The 14,452-nt window shown below is 38.8% G+C and overlaps 1 protein-coding gene across 1 annotated transcript in view; it reads right to left on the bottom strand.

Annotated features, from left to right (window-relative positions):
• SDHA (succinate dehydrogenase complex flavoprotein subunit A) overlaps positions 1 to 14,452 on the bottom strand; it is a 129,178-nt gene that overhangs the window by 114,094 nt on the left and 632 nt on the right. The window lies entirely within an intron of this gene.

Here is a 14,452-nt window from a genome sequence, read left to right as displayed (position 1 = left end):
ACCTAGGGTGAATTTTAAATAGGGATAATTTTTAATGATTTTAATAATGTCACAGCTACAAATATTCGGTTTTAATTGGCTTTTATAGGGGAAATGTTGTGTGTGTTGTTTGTATTGTGTTATTTTAATATGCTGTGAGCCGCCCTGAGTCCCGTGGGGAGAAGGGCGGCATATAAATTATGAAAAATAAAAAAATAAATAAATAAATAAATCACCACCAGATGGATTCGAAGCTGGCTGACCGGCCGTATTCAGCATGTGGTTCTCGATGGAACCGCATTTACATGGAGGCAAGTGTGTAGTGGGGTGCCCCAGGGCTCTGTTCTGGGCCCAGTGCTCTTCAACATCTTCATCAACTATTTGGACGAGGGGATAGATGGGGAACTCATCAAATTTGCAGACGACACCAAGCTGGCAAGAATAGCCAACACTCCAGAAGACAGGCTTAGGATACAGGAGGATCTGGACAGACTTAAACACTGGGCGCTATCTAACAAAATGAAATTCAATGGTGAAAAAAGTAAGGTTCTACATTTAAGCAAGAAAAACCAAATGTACAGGTATAGTATAGGGGGTACCTTGCTCAATAGTAGTAACTGTGAGAGGGATCTCGGAGTCCTAGTGGACAATCATGTAAATATGAGCCATCAGTGTGCTACAGCTGCCAAAAAAGCCAACTCAGTGCTGGGCTGCATTAACAGAGGGATAGAATCAAGATCACGTGAACTATTAATACCACTTTACAATGCCTTGGTAAGGCCACACTTGGAATACTGCATCCAGTTTTGGTCACCATGATGTAAAAAAGATGTTGAGACTCTAGAAAGAGTACAGAGAAGAGCAACAAAGATGATTAGGGGCCTGGAGGCTAAAACATATAAGGAATGGTTGCTGGAATTGGGTATGTCTAATTTAACAAAGGGCAAGGGGGGACATGATAGCAGTGTTCCAATATCTCAGAGGCTGCCACAAAGAAGAGGGAGTCAAGTTATTTTCCAAAGTGCCTGAAGGCAGGGCAAGAAGCAACGGGTGGAAACTAACCAAGGAGAGAAGCAACCTAGAACTAAGGAGAAACTTCCTGAAAGTTAGAACAATTAACCAGTGGAACAACCTGCCTCCAGAAGTGGTGAATACTCCAACACTGGAAGTTTTTAAGAAGAAACTGGACAGCCATTTGTCTGAAACGGTATAGGGTTACCTGCCTGAGCAGGGGGTTGGACTTGATGACCTCCAAGGTCCCTTCCAACTTTATTATTATTATTATTATTATTATTATTATTATTATTATTATTATTATTATTATTATTATTATTATTATTATTATTATTATTTTCTCCCACTAATGGACCAATCATTTCCTTAACTTTTTTCTTGTTTTTTACATGTTGAAAGAANGATGACCTCCAAGGTTCTTTCTAACTTTATTATTATTATTATTATTATTATTATTATTATTATTATTATTATTATTATTATTATTATTATTATTATTATTATTATTATTTTCTCCCACTAATGGACCAATCATTTCCTTAACTTTTTTCTTGTTTTTTACATGTTGAAAGAAGCTTTTTTTTTTTTGTTATTTTTTACTTTAGTTGCAAGCCTTAGTTCATTTTGAGCCTTAGTTTTCCTCACTTCATCTTTGCAAGCTCAGGCTATTTGCTGATATTCTGCCTTAGTTATGTGCCCCTCTTTCCACTTTTTATACTTGTCCTTTTTGTTTTTCAATTTATCAGAGAGTTCTTTATGCAGCAATTCTGGTTTCTTTTGAGAGCTGTTATTTTTTTCTTCACTGGTATTGTGCTAGACTGGGCTTTTATAATCTCACTTTTCAAAATTTCCCAAGCTTCTTGAGTTGTTTTCCACTTGAGGATTCTCATCCATGGAATCCTTCACAAGCTCTCTCTAACTTTGTTGAAATTAGCTCTCTTAAAGTCTAAGACTCTAGTTTGACTGTGTTCTATTGCTTGTGCTTGCATAATGTTGAATTCTAATATTGCATAGGTTTGTCAGGAATCTGTTTGATCTTCCACTTGGTGCAAAGTTTGTCTCCCAGTTGATGTCAGGGTAATTAAAGTCCCCTATTAATATTGTGATGTACTTCTTACATACCTTAGTTAACTGACTAGCAAAAAGTTTATCTATTACCTCTGTTTAATTGGGTGGCCTATAGTATATACTTATGGCAATGTCATTTTTCCCCCTTTGACCCAAATGCATTCAAGACAGTTTTCATCATTGTTGTGCTCTATTTCTGTAGAGATGTAGTTATTTCTTATATAGAGAGCAACTCCACCTTCTCTTTTATTTGGTCTGTTGCTTTTAAATAATTTAAATCCCTCTAGCTGTGTGTTCCATTTGTGGGTTTCATCCCACCAAGTTTCCGTAATGGCAACAATATCATATCTGCCCTCATTTACCTGAATTTCTAATTCACCCTGTTTGTTGCTCATGTTCTGTGCGTTGGTATAGACATTTGAGTCCTTTATGATTAACCCTGTGTTTAGTTTCTACATAACCTGTGTGGTGCCTGAGTTCCCCTATTTTCTTACCAGCTGTTTGATTAGTGCACTTTGTGCGGCACCCGCTATTAAAAGCTTGATTTTGCTTTTCAGCAAGGTTGATATTCTTTTCCACACACACATCTATGTTACATGCACTAATAACCCTATAATTTTTAGATTGCCAGGGACAGGAATGTTGTGTCAATTAACTCACTGTCCCCGTTGTTCAGTTTATGTGTGTGTGTGTGTGCGCGTGTGTACACATACACATATGGACAAAAGTGCCACTTTTACCATCAAACAAAAAAAATAGTGAAAACTGAAGGATTCAAGATTTCCTGTGAAAATAATATCAAGAATCTAAATTAAGAATAGGTGAAACCTAGCTCAATAGCAGTAACTGTGAGAGCGATCTTGGAATCCTAGTGCAGGGCTTTTTAACCTTTTAACAGATTATACCACTTTTAGGACATGAAAATATTTGAATACACCAGTGCTTAGCAAGGTGTCAAAACCTAGATGATTAAAAAAAGGGGGGGATTTTGGGTTTTACTGATTAGATTCATTTGTTGTTATACAAATGACTAATTTATAATATTATGGAAAAGTAAAAAGTTGAGATTCAATGTTAATGCTTCCTTCTATTGCAACAGAGGAAGTCAGAAGTCAATGCCTTTTCTTTTCTTTTCCCCTTCTCCCTGTAAGGACCCACTTCAACCCATATCTTAAGAAAGCAGAACTCTTGGAAAGCAGAACTCTTTCTTCCATCAGGAACTTTTATTAAGAGTAGTTGATAGCAGGCATAATAGACAGGATCTGAGGGATTCCCTTACAGATCGATATTTTAAAGTATCCCTAAGAAAACCCCACCCAACAGTTCATCCAGGCTGTTTAGACCGGCAAATCCCCAGGTGTTATATCCATCGATGGGAAAGGAAAGATAATATCAGTCTGGCTCCATTTGTGCACAATCATTCCACAGCTCTTCACAGCTCATTTTGAGGACGGAGAAATAAACCAGGTCCCGGAGGTTTGTATCTCTTTCTCCCCTCCCTTTTCCTAGCTGCCCGGTAGGGAGGAGAAGTTCAGAGGGGTGCATGGTATAGGAGGCAATTTGTTACATTGTAATGGTTAGCAGACACGAAGGCGAATAAACAAAAGGTTACTTTGTAGTGAATAGAGGAAGTGAAAGTAATAACCCCGCAGGCATATCCCCCCTTCTCCTTGGGAGTATGGCAGAATCCAGGGAAGGATGAGAATTGGTTTTAGATCAGAGGAGATAGATAGAAAGGAAATATAACTGGATTCTTACACTCCCCATCACTTTTTTCCCTTTTTCCTCCCCACTGTGTCCTACTGTTTGCTTTTGTATTTTTATATTTTATTCTATAATCTAATAAAATGTTATAGACAGTTTAAAAAAAGGAAAAAAGTACTGGTTTTAATTTCTTCAGTGGCAGATACTTTGCTGAATCACTTTCCCTTTGCACTGACAAATGTATGATGAATTTCTCAATATTTATTAATATCCACCACTATCTTGATGGTCAGGTGGCTGGTTGGCCCTGCTTCCTCTCTCCTGCTCCTCTCTCTTTCTCCTTCACTCGCAGAAACCCCTTGCACGCTCTCTCTCTGCCACCCTTTGCTCTCAAAAGCCCCTTGCGTTCTCTCACTTTTCGCTCACAAAAGTCCTTTGTGCTCTCACCCTTCACTCAGCCTTCGCTTGCAAAAGACCCTTCATAAACTCTCAGCCTTCGCTCACAAAAGCCCATTGCACTCTCTCTCTCACCCTTTGCTCACAAAAGCCCCTTGTGCATTCTCTCACCCTTCACTTGCAAAGGCCCCTTGCGCTGTTCACTCAGCCTTCACTCACAAAAGCCCCTTGCGCTCTTGTGCTCTCAGCCTTCACTCACAAAAGCCCCTCCTCTCTCACTCTTTCCTCGCAAAAGCCCCTTATGTGCGCTCATAAAAGCCCCCCTCATCCTTTGCTCACAAAAGCCCTTTGTGTGTTCTCACCCTTCGCTCACAAAAGCCCTTTGCGCTCTTACCCTTTGTCATAAAAGCCCCTTGCACTCTCAGCCTTTGCTCGTAAAAGCCCCTTGCGTGCTCTCACCCTTTACTCGCAAAAGCCCCTCATGCTCTCACTCTTTGCTCGCAAAAGCCCCCCCTTTGATCGCAAAAGTCCCCCCTCTCACCCTTTGCTTGCAAAAGCCCCTCTCTCACACACACTTCCCCCCAAAAGCTTTTCCTTTCTGTCTCTCACCGCTTCTCTGACAAAAGCCTTTTCTCTTCTGACTCTTTCCCCAACAGCTTTGTTTTTCTCTCCCTCTCCCGCCAAAACTGCCTCCTTTTATATCCTCTCCTCTCTCCACCCCTCCTCCTCCTTTCTCTACTGGGTGTGCCGGAAGTGCCAATCCTGGGGCCTTTGTCTCGCCCCAGCAGCCCTGCAACTCCTGAGGACTCTCTCATGGCAAGTCCTGTGCTGCGCCGCTTTAACTTGTTTCCTCCCCGCTACACTTTTCTAGGTTAGGCAGGGTCGAGTAGCACCTGCCACGTGCCAATGTACCACCAGTGGTATGCGTTATCACCAGTTGAAAAGCTCTGTCCTACTGGACAATCACTCAAATACGAGCCACCAATGTGCTGCAGCTGACGAAAAAATCAATACAATCATAGGCTGCATTAACACAGGGATAGAATCAAGATCACGTAAAGTGTTAGTACCACTTTATTATGCCTTTATAAGACCACACTTGGAATATTGCATCCAGTTTTGGTTGCCACAATACAGACAAAAGACTCTGGAAAGAGTGCAGAGAAGAGCAACAAAGATTATTAGGGAATTGCAGTTCCAACATTTTATTCTGGTAGAGCTTGAAGAAAGCTAGACTAAGTTTATGCTTCAGAATAGAATAGAGCTGGAAGGGACCTTGGAAGTCTTTTAACTTAGCCTCCTACTCAAGCAGTCTTGATCTTGATTCTATCCCTCTGTTAACGCAGCCTAGGACTGCATTGGGTTTTTTTTGGCAGTTACAGCACACTGCTGCCTCATATTTAAGCAATTGTCCACTAGGACTCCAAGATCACTCTCATATTACTGTTATTGAGCCAGGTTTTACCTATACATTTAGTTTTTCTTGCCTAAGTGTAAAACCTTACTTTTCTCTCCATTGAATTTCATTTTGTTAGATAGGATTCAACGTTAAAGTCTGTCAAGATCCTTCTGTATCTTAAGCCTATCTTCTAGAGTGTTGGCTATTCCTGCCAGCTTGGTGTTGTCTAGCCCCTCATCTAAATCGTTGATGAAGATATTGAAGAGTACTGGGCCTAAGATATAGACTCTTGGGGTACCCCACTGGTTATTTCCCTCTATGTAGATGTAGTTCCATTAAGGACTATTAAGTGTGGTTTGTCAGGCAGTTACAAATCAATCTGTTGGTGATACTGTCTATCCACATTTTTCTAGCTTACCAAGAAGTAGGTTGTGATCTACTTTGTCAAATCCCTTATTGAAATCCAAATATACTATGTCCATAGTATTTTGCTGGTCTAATTTAGCCACTTTGTCAAAGAATGAAATAAGATTTGTTTGGCATGATTTGTTTTTGACAAACCCATGATGGCTTCTGGTTATAACTTTGCTTGCTTCTAGGTGTTTGCAGAACTGTTGCTTGATTATCTTTTCAGGATCTTCCCAGGTACTGATGTCAGGCTGATTGATCTATAGTTTCCTGGGTTTGGGTTTTTTTCCTCTTTTTGAAGATGGGAACCACATCAGCTCTTTTCCAGTAGTTCCCCGGTGCTATAGGAACTTTGAAAGATATGGTTCAGTGATTCTGAGACCACATCTGTCAGTTCCTTCAGAACTCTGGGGTTTACTCTGCCAGCTCCTGTCTAGAATGGACCGGTCTCTTTTCTTTTCTTCCCATTTTCTTGCTTATGGTATTTTAATTTGAATTCCTTGTCTGTCTTTTACAGTTCTGTTTTTGGTAGGATGGCTATTATTTCTTTTTATATGAAGATAGATGCAAAGAAAGAATTAAGCAGTTCAGGTTTGAGGGGCTGCCAGAAGGAAAAGGGGGTCAACCTATTTTCCAAAGCACCAGAAGGCAAGACAAGAAGCAAAGGATGGAAACTAAGGAAAAGCAGCCTAGCACTAAGGAGAAATTTCCTGATAGTGAGAACAATTAACCTGTGGAGTGGCTTGACTTCAGAAGTTGTGAGTACTCCATCATTGGAGATTTTTAAGAAGAGATTGGGCAACCATTTCTCTGAAATGGTATAGGGTCCCATGTTTGAGCAGAGGATTGGATTAGAAGACCTCCAAGGTCCCTTCAACCTCTGTTATTTTGTTAAGATGATCATTATAAATATCTGTGCATCCTCCAAGCTGATATCAAGCACACTGAAGTCAAGAGGAAGGTCAAATGTGTCATGAAATGAAGAAGATCGTAAGAGTCCAAATTCAATGGAGAAAATACCATAAAGGCAAGAAGATCACACAGACTGACTAGAAACAATGGTATGACACAGCAGCAACAATGATGCATTGGAAGATCTTCAATAAATACCTTTTGACTGCAAGCAGGAACTGGTGGAACAATAAAAAAAGAGAAAGTGATAAAAAATGAAGAAGCTAAAGTGCTCTGGGACTTTCAGATTTTAAACAGACAGGCACCTGCCACATAACATCTGAAACTTAATAACTGTCAATAAGAAAAAAAAAGTTTGGATAGTGGATATGGCAATAACAGGAGAAGGCAGAATGGAAGAGAAAGAACTGGAGAAAAGTTACAAAATTCCAAGACCTTCAAAAAGAAATAAAATGACCAACGATAATACCAAAAGTAAAAGGTGCCTTGGATATACACCTGAATACCATCAGCATTGACAAATCCACCATCAATCAATTGCAAAAGGCAGCTGTACTTGTAACAACTTACATCCTGTGATGATAACTTTAGCACCATCACACATCTGCCTCTGCCTATCCTAGAGAAGACTCAATAGGTGGACAAAAATGCCAAATCCAGTCTAAATATCTGGCTGACTATGCAACAAAACATAACAATAATGCCAACTTCAGCTGGAGAGTTTCCCTAATGCCACAACCAAAAATATGCTGGTATTAATAACTAATTGATTACAGTAGGTGGTTTATTATAAAATAAAAGACTCCATTCACAAAATTGATATGTATCTGCATATGGTAAGCATACTTTACATATTTAACTATGCAAGGGCATCCACACATACACTTCTTCCAACAAAAAAAGGGGAAAGAGCAACTGTAATAGAAACAAAGAGAAGAGAAAAGGGGGAAACAAAATTATATGTGGCAAGGTAAGTAAGGCAGTTATCGGATAGAGAAAATATGAGAAAGATTTGTTCAACAAGGATTATAAGTAGTCCCTGCCAATGAGCCAATTTCCAGATAAATTTTCAAAGGAACCAAACTTTGCAGCAGTAAGATGTGCAGTTTTATATTAATTCCTTTATTATGAATGTTTTCGCATTTTTATCAGTAAATTTAGAAAATATGATGGTAAAATATGTGGTCTTCTATCAAGCAAACTAATATTAGATTTTATTTCCTAAACATGTTTTCTAAACAAGTAATTAACAACCACAGATCAACCAGGATGCATTTTGTTTAAATCAAATATGGTTCATGTAGGACAATCTCTAATTATCTGCAATAAGATATATTTTTACTTATATTTTTTATTTTATTTTATTCAGAACAAAGTTAAAATACAAAACTCAAAAAACAAATCCAAGACAAAAAGAAAAAAACACAAAACACAAAGCAGTCAGAACATTAAAAATAGCATAACAAAAAACCCCACATACACATATTATCCCCTCTAGTTGAATACTGATTAATATATTATTACATTAGTTCCGACCCCTTGCAAAACAGGTCCTCCCAAAAAATTTAAACTACTAAATCTATTTGCAACTTGTTGACCTGTCTTCTATATATTATATTAGTGACAAATTAACAGGAAAAAGCAATAATAAAACAGAACAAAATTAAAGTTTCAAACTCTCTGTTAACTAAGTGCTATTGTAATCCACTTGTAGAAAATTTGCCATGGCACAAAAGTTATAAATAGATCATCTTAGGGTCAAAAATCCATGTTTCTTTCTTAACAGAATAGGTCTATCTTCCGATCAGAATGCAAGCAAAATTGTTTGATAGGAAGATGGATATGCCCAGTGATTTTTCAATCAATTCCAGAGGGAATTGGAATCTTCAAGATCCCCCTTCCCCACTGGGTCCATGATTGTTCAAATGTCATCTTGGGTCACTCCTAAGTAGTCCTATTCAAAACCAGGGAGCAGCACTGCCAAAGAACCAGCTTTAGCAGTAAAATCAGCAGATAGTCGGTAAGAGGAGAAAAAGAAATCTTACTGAGCAGCAGCCATCTTGAGAGGAGGGAGCTCAGTAAGATACATTCTTATTCATATAACCTCTGGTACATAAAGAGTTATTTCATTTACTTACATTATACAGCATATATGGGCTATTTCACAATTTTTACTCCAATTTTTATAAAAAGCAGGAGTTGGATATGTCTAAAATAGATGAATACCTATTAAAGCAGAAATAATAATAATAATAATAATAATAATAATAATAATAATAATAATAATAATAATAATAATAATAATAATAATAATTAAAAAGAAGTTGGAAGGGACCTTGGAGGTCATCAAGTCCAACCCCCTGCTCAGACAGGTAACCCTATACCGTTTCGGACAAATGGCTGTCCAGTTTCTTCTTAAAAACTTCCAGCGTTGGAGTATTCACCACTTCTGGAGGCAGGTTGTTCCACTGGTTAATTGTTCTAACTTTCAGGAAGTTTCTCCTTAGTTCTAGGTTGCTTCTCTCCTTGGTTAGTTTCCACCCGTTGCTTCTTGCCCTGCCCTCAGGCGCTTTGGAGAATAGCTTGACTCCCTCTTCTTTGTGGCAGCCCCTGAGATATTGGAATACTGCTATCATGTCCCCCCTTGCCCTTCTCTTCGTTAAACTAGACATACCCAATTCCAGCAACCGTTCCTTATATGTTTTAGCCTCCAGGCCCCTAATCATCTTTGTTGCTCTTCTCTGCACTCTTTCTAAAGTCTCAACATTTTTTTTACATCGTGGTGACCAAAACTGGATGCAGTATTCCAAGTGTGGCCTTACTAAGGCATTGTAAAGTGGTATTAATACTTCACATGATCTTGATTCTATCCCTCTGTTAAGGCAGCATAGCACTGTGTTGGCTTTTTTGGCAGCTGCAGCACACTGATGGCTCATAGTTAAGTGATTGTCCACTAGGATTCCGAGATCCCTCTCACAGTTACTACTATTGAGCAAGGTACCCCCTATTGTATACCTGTACATTTGGTTTTTCTTGCCTAAATGTAGAACCTTACTTTTTTCACCACTGAATTTCATTTTGTTAGATAGCGCCCAGTGTTCAAATCTGACCAGATCGTCCTGTATTCTAAGCCTGTCTTCTGGAATGTTGGCTATTCCTGCCAGCTTGGTGTCGTCTGCAAATTTGATGAGTTCCCCATCTATCCCCTCGTCCAAATCATTGATGAAAATGTTGAAGAGCACTGGGCCCAGAACAGAGCCCTGGGGCACCCCACTACACACTTCCCTCCATGTAGATGCGGTTCCATTGAGAACCACACGCTGAATACGGCCGGTCAGCCAGCTACGAATCCATCTGATGGTGATGCTGTCTAACCCACATTTTTCTATCTTATCAAATAGTAGGTTGTGATCTACTTTGTCAAATGCCTTACTGAAGTCCAAGTAAATTATATCCGCAGCATTCCTCTGGTCCACTAATTTTGTCATTTGGTCAAAGAATGCAATAAGATTTGTCTGGCGTGATCATTCTGACAAACCCATGTTGGCTTTTAGTAATGACTTTTGTTTGCCTGTAGGTGTTCGCTGATTCATTGTTTGATTATCTTTTCCAAGATCTTCCCAGGTATTGAGGCCAGGCTGATAGGTGTGTAATTTCCTAATCCATTTTTTTCCTTTTTTGTAGATGGGAACTACATCAGCTCTTTTCCAGTCCTCTGGTAGTTCTCCAGTGCTCCAAGATCTTTGAAAAATATAATTCAGTGGTTCTAAGATCACATCTGCCAGTTCCTTGAGAACCTTGGAGTGTAATTCGTCTGGTCCTGGTGATTTGAACTCGTCTAGGCTGGACAGGTGCTCACTTACCATTTTCTTCCCTATCTTAACTTGTGTTTCTATTGTGTTTTTTATGGCACTATTTTTGATAGGTTGGTCTGTTTTTTCCCTTTGTGTAAAGACAGATGCGAAAAACGAGTTAAATAGTTCTGCTTTCTCCCTGTTGCTTGTCACCTTCTTGCCACTTTTACCCACTAATGGACCAATCATTTCCTTCACTTTTTTCTTGTTTTTTACATGTTGAAAGAAGCTTTTTTGGTTAGTTTTGACTTTGGTCGCAAGCCTTAGTTCATTTTGAGCCTTAGCTTTCCTCACTTCATCTTTGCAGGCTCGGGCTATTTGCTGATATTCTGCCTTAGTTATGTGTCCCTCTTTCCACTTTTGAAGTTGTAAGGAACTGCACAATTAATTCTTCTGGATGTGTGCAGGATACGTTTGTCATTAGAATTTTGACATTGGATTAATTTTTATTTATATCCTGCCTTCATTCTTTTTATAAATAACTCAGGGTGGCAAACTAAAGATATGTGTTCAATTTTTCTTCAGCAGGTAGGTAAAATAGTTTACAAAAACATGAAATCAAAAAAATATGTTTTTAATTTTCATTAATAAAAAGAACAATTAAAATGGCAGTACAAGAAAAACACATGGAGGTGGCTGACATGTTCCTATTCAAAAATCTTGGGAAAATTCTTCATTGACTTAAGGCTCACTCCCAGCAGCAGCAAAACAGTGCTTCCATCTCAACAACTAGGATATGAAGCCCTGAAGGTCTACTTAAACAAAGTACCTTACAGTAACATTGGACCAATTCTCTCCTGCAAGAAGCACCTAGAGAATTTCAGTTGCTACCCTCAGATCATCAGCTGTCAACTCCGGACCAGAATACTACGTCCTTGTATGGTTTAACAGCTGCCATACTAGTAAGTTAAGACGCAAGAGTCAACGACACCTTGAGGATTATAAGCAGATGTCTTAAAACCACTCTTACTGGCTTCCTGTTCTGAGCCATATAGCACCACCAGCTTTACAAAGGCAAGATGGACTAGTGAAAAAATACAGAAAAATTATGAACTCCTACCAGTGCATGCCAACCTTCCTCATTTATCATCCAGAAGACTCAAATCCAGGAAACCCCCAGTCACCTGCACAACATCTGCCCAAACTTTAATATCAATTCCCAATGGAAAGCCAAATGGGTCGCTGAACAATATCTATCTATCTATCTATCTATCTATCTATCTATCTATCTATCTATCTATCTATCTATCTATCTATCTATCTATCTATCTATCTATCTATCTAATTTTGACATATGACTCCACAAAAAGGTGCCAGGCTTTGAACTACCATGTTAGCAATGGACAATCCTGACTAGGATTTGCACCTCACATGGTATCTGCCGGAACTTTCTGTATGAGTGGAGCATATTCCTTCCCTCAGTGAGACTGTGAGGTCCCACATCAAACTGTAGATCACATCATGACCGGCTAAAAGCTGATGGCATATAACAGTTCAGTATCTGATTTTTTAAAATATAAATAATGCTACACTTCAATGGTTAGATGGCCTAGAAATTGATATTTGAGCACAGATCTTTTTGACATTTATATTTTATTGGGCTGAAATGTTAATTTATATTGCTAATCCATGCCATATGTTAAATAAATAATAAATGGCAAAGCAAACCACCCAAAACAAAATAAATTCTAAATACTAGTTGCCAATATTAAAGAGTCACCCATCTTCCTCTTCATTCAGAATCTAGAACAGAAAAATAAGTTTGCCTACTTCCTCAGTTTTCAAATTATTCCCCAATATTGAATTTCTCCAAAGAAATGAAACATGGTTTCTATAACACTAGAAGTACTTACTGCTGTTAAGAAAGATTATATCTGAATCCAAGTATGAGAGCTCTATCAGCTCAAAGATGCGATTTTCTTTAAAACATGAACAAATATAGATTTCTTGAATAAATCCCTCTTGTCCCTAAAACATTTTAATATTATGCAAGTATGATTGCTAAATGCAGTTTCCCCTCTGCTAACATGTTGTTCTAGGCAAAATATTCTTTCTATACCTAATTTTAACTATTATCTGATTTTATCAAATATTCCTTAGAAATGAACATATAACATATGATTTCATAACTTTCCTAAATGAAAACTAGGTCTTATGTTTTTTAGCCATACTATTTGCATTTTGCACGTTTGCCTATTTTACTCACAAGTATAGGCATGCCATTAAAATATTCCCATGCGGGAACGCTATGTTACCAAGATTGTGTGGTAGTCATGTATGCTTTTAGGTTTGCAGGAGTCGGTTCTGCCATTTTATGTGACAGTTTTTGTTCCTTTCCCTATCTCTTGCATTTATACAGTATTTTACTCCAAAAGACCTTTTCCTTATCCAAATATATTGCATCACCTCAAATCTCGATTCACCCAGTTTTGAGATTTAAGAGACAAGTCACTTATCAGGGCTATTGATCTCATTTCCATATTAGCAAGTTAATAATAACAACAACAACAATAATAAAGTTGGAAGGGACCTTGGAGGTCATCTAGTCCAACATCCTGCTCAGGCAGGAAACCCTATACAGACAGACAAATGGCTGTCCAGTCTCTTCTTAAAAACTTCCAGTGTTGGAGTATTCACCACTTCTGGAGGCAGGTTGTTCCACTGGTTAATTGTTCTAACTGTCAGGAAGTTTCTCCTTAGTTCTAGGCTGCTTCTCTCCTTGATTAGTTTCCATCCGTTGCTTCTTGTCCTGCCTTCAGGCACCTTGGAAAATAGCTTGAAAATAGCTTTTTTGTGGCAGCCCCTGAGATATTGGAATACTGCTATTATGTCCCCCCTCATCCATCTCTTCATTAAACTAGACATATCCCATTCCAGCAGCCTTTCCTTAAATGCTTTAGCCTCCAGTCCCCTAATCAACTTTGTTGCTCTTCTCTGCACTCTTTCTAAAGTCTCAACATCTTTTTTACATCGTGGTGACCAAAACTGGATGCAGTATTCCAAGTGTGGCCTTACTAAGGCATTGTAAAGTGGTATTAATACTTCACATGATCTTGATTCTATCCCTGTTAATGCAGCCCAGCACTGTGTTGGCCTTTTTGGCAGCTGCAGCACACTGTTGCCTCATATTTAAGTGATTGTCTACTAGGACTCCGAGGTCCCTCTCACAGTTACTACTATTGAGCAAGGTACCCCCTATACTATACCTGTACATTCGGTTTTTCTTGCCTAAATGTAGAACCTTACTTTTTTCACCATTGAATTTCATTTTGTTAGATAGCGCCCAGTGTTCAAGTTTGTCCAGATCATCCTGTATCCTAAGCCTGTCTTCTGGAGTTTGGCTATTCCTGCCAGCTTGGTGTTGTCTGCAAATTTGATGAGTTCCCCATCTATCCCCTCGTCCAAATAGTTGATGAAGATGTTGAAGAGCACTGGGCCCAGAACAGAGCCCTGGGGCACCCCACTACACACTTCCCTCCATCTAAATGCGGTTCCATTGAGGACCACTCGCTGAGTACCGTCAGCCAGCTACGAATCCATCTGGTGGTGATGCTGTCTAACCCACATTTTTCTATCTTATCAAGTAGTAGGTTGTGATCTACTTTATCAAATGCCTTACTGAAGTCCAAGTAAATTATATCCACAGCATTCCTCTGATCCACTAATTTTGTCACTTGGTCAAAGAATGCAATAAGATTTGTCTGGCATGATCTGTTTT

Source organism: Protobothrops mucrosquamatus, unplaced genomic scaffold (assembly GCF_001527695.2).
Source record: "Protobothrops mucrosquamatus isolate PMUCROS unplaced genomic scaffold, P.Mucros_1.0 scaffold_134, whole genome shotgun sequence".
Lineage (NCBI taxonomy): Eukaryota > Metazoa > Chordata > Lepidosauria > Squamata > Viperidae > Protobothrops > Protobothrops mucrosquamatus.
Note: the sequence above shows the minus strand (reverse complement) of the source record. Positions and strands in the feature narration are given on the sequence as shown.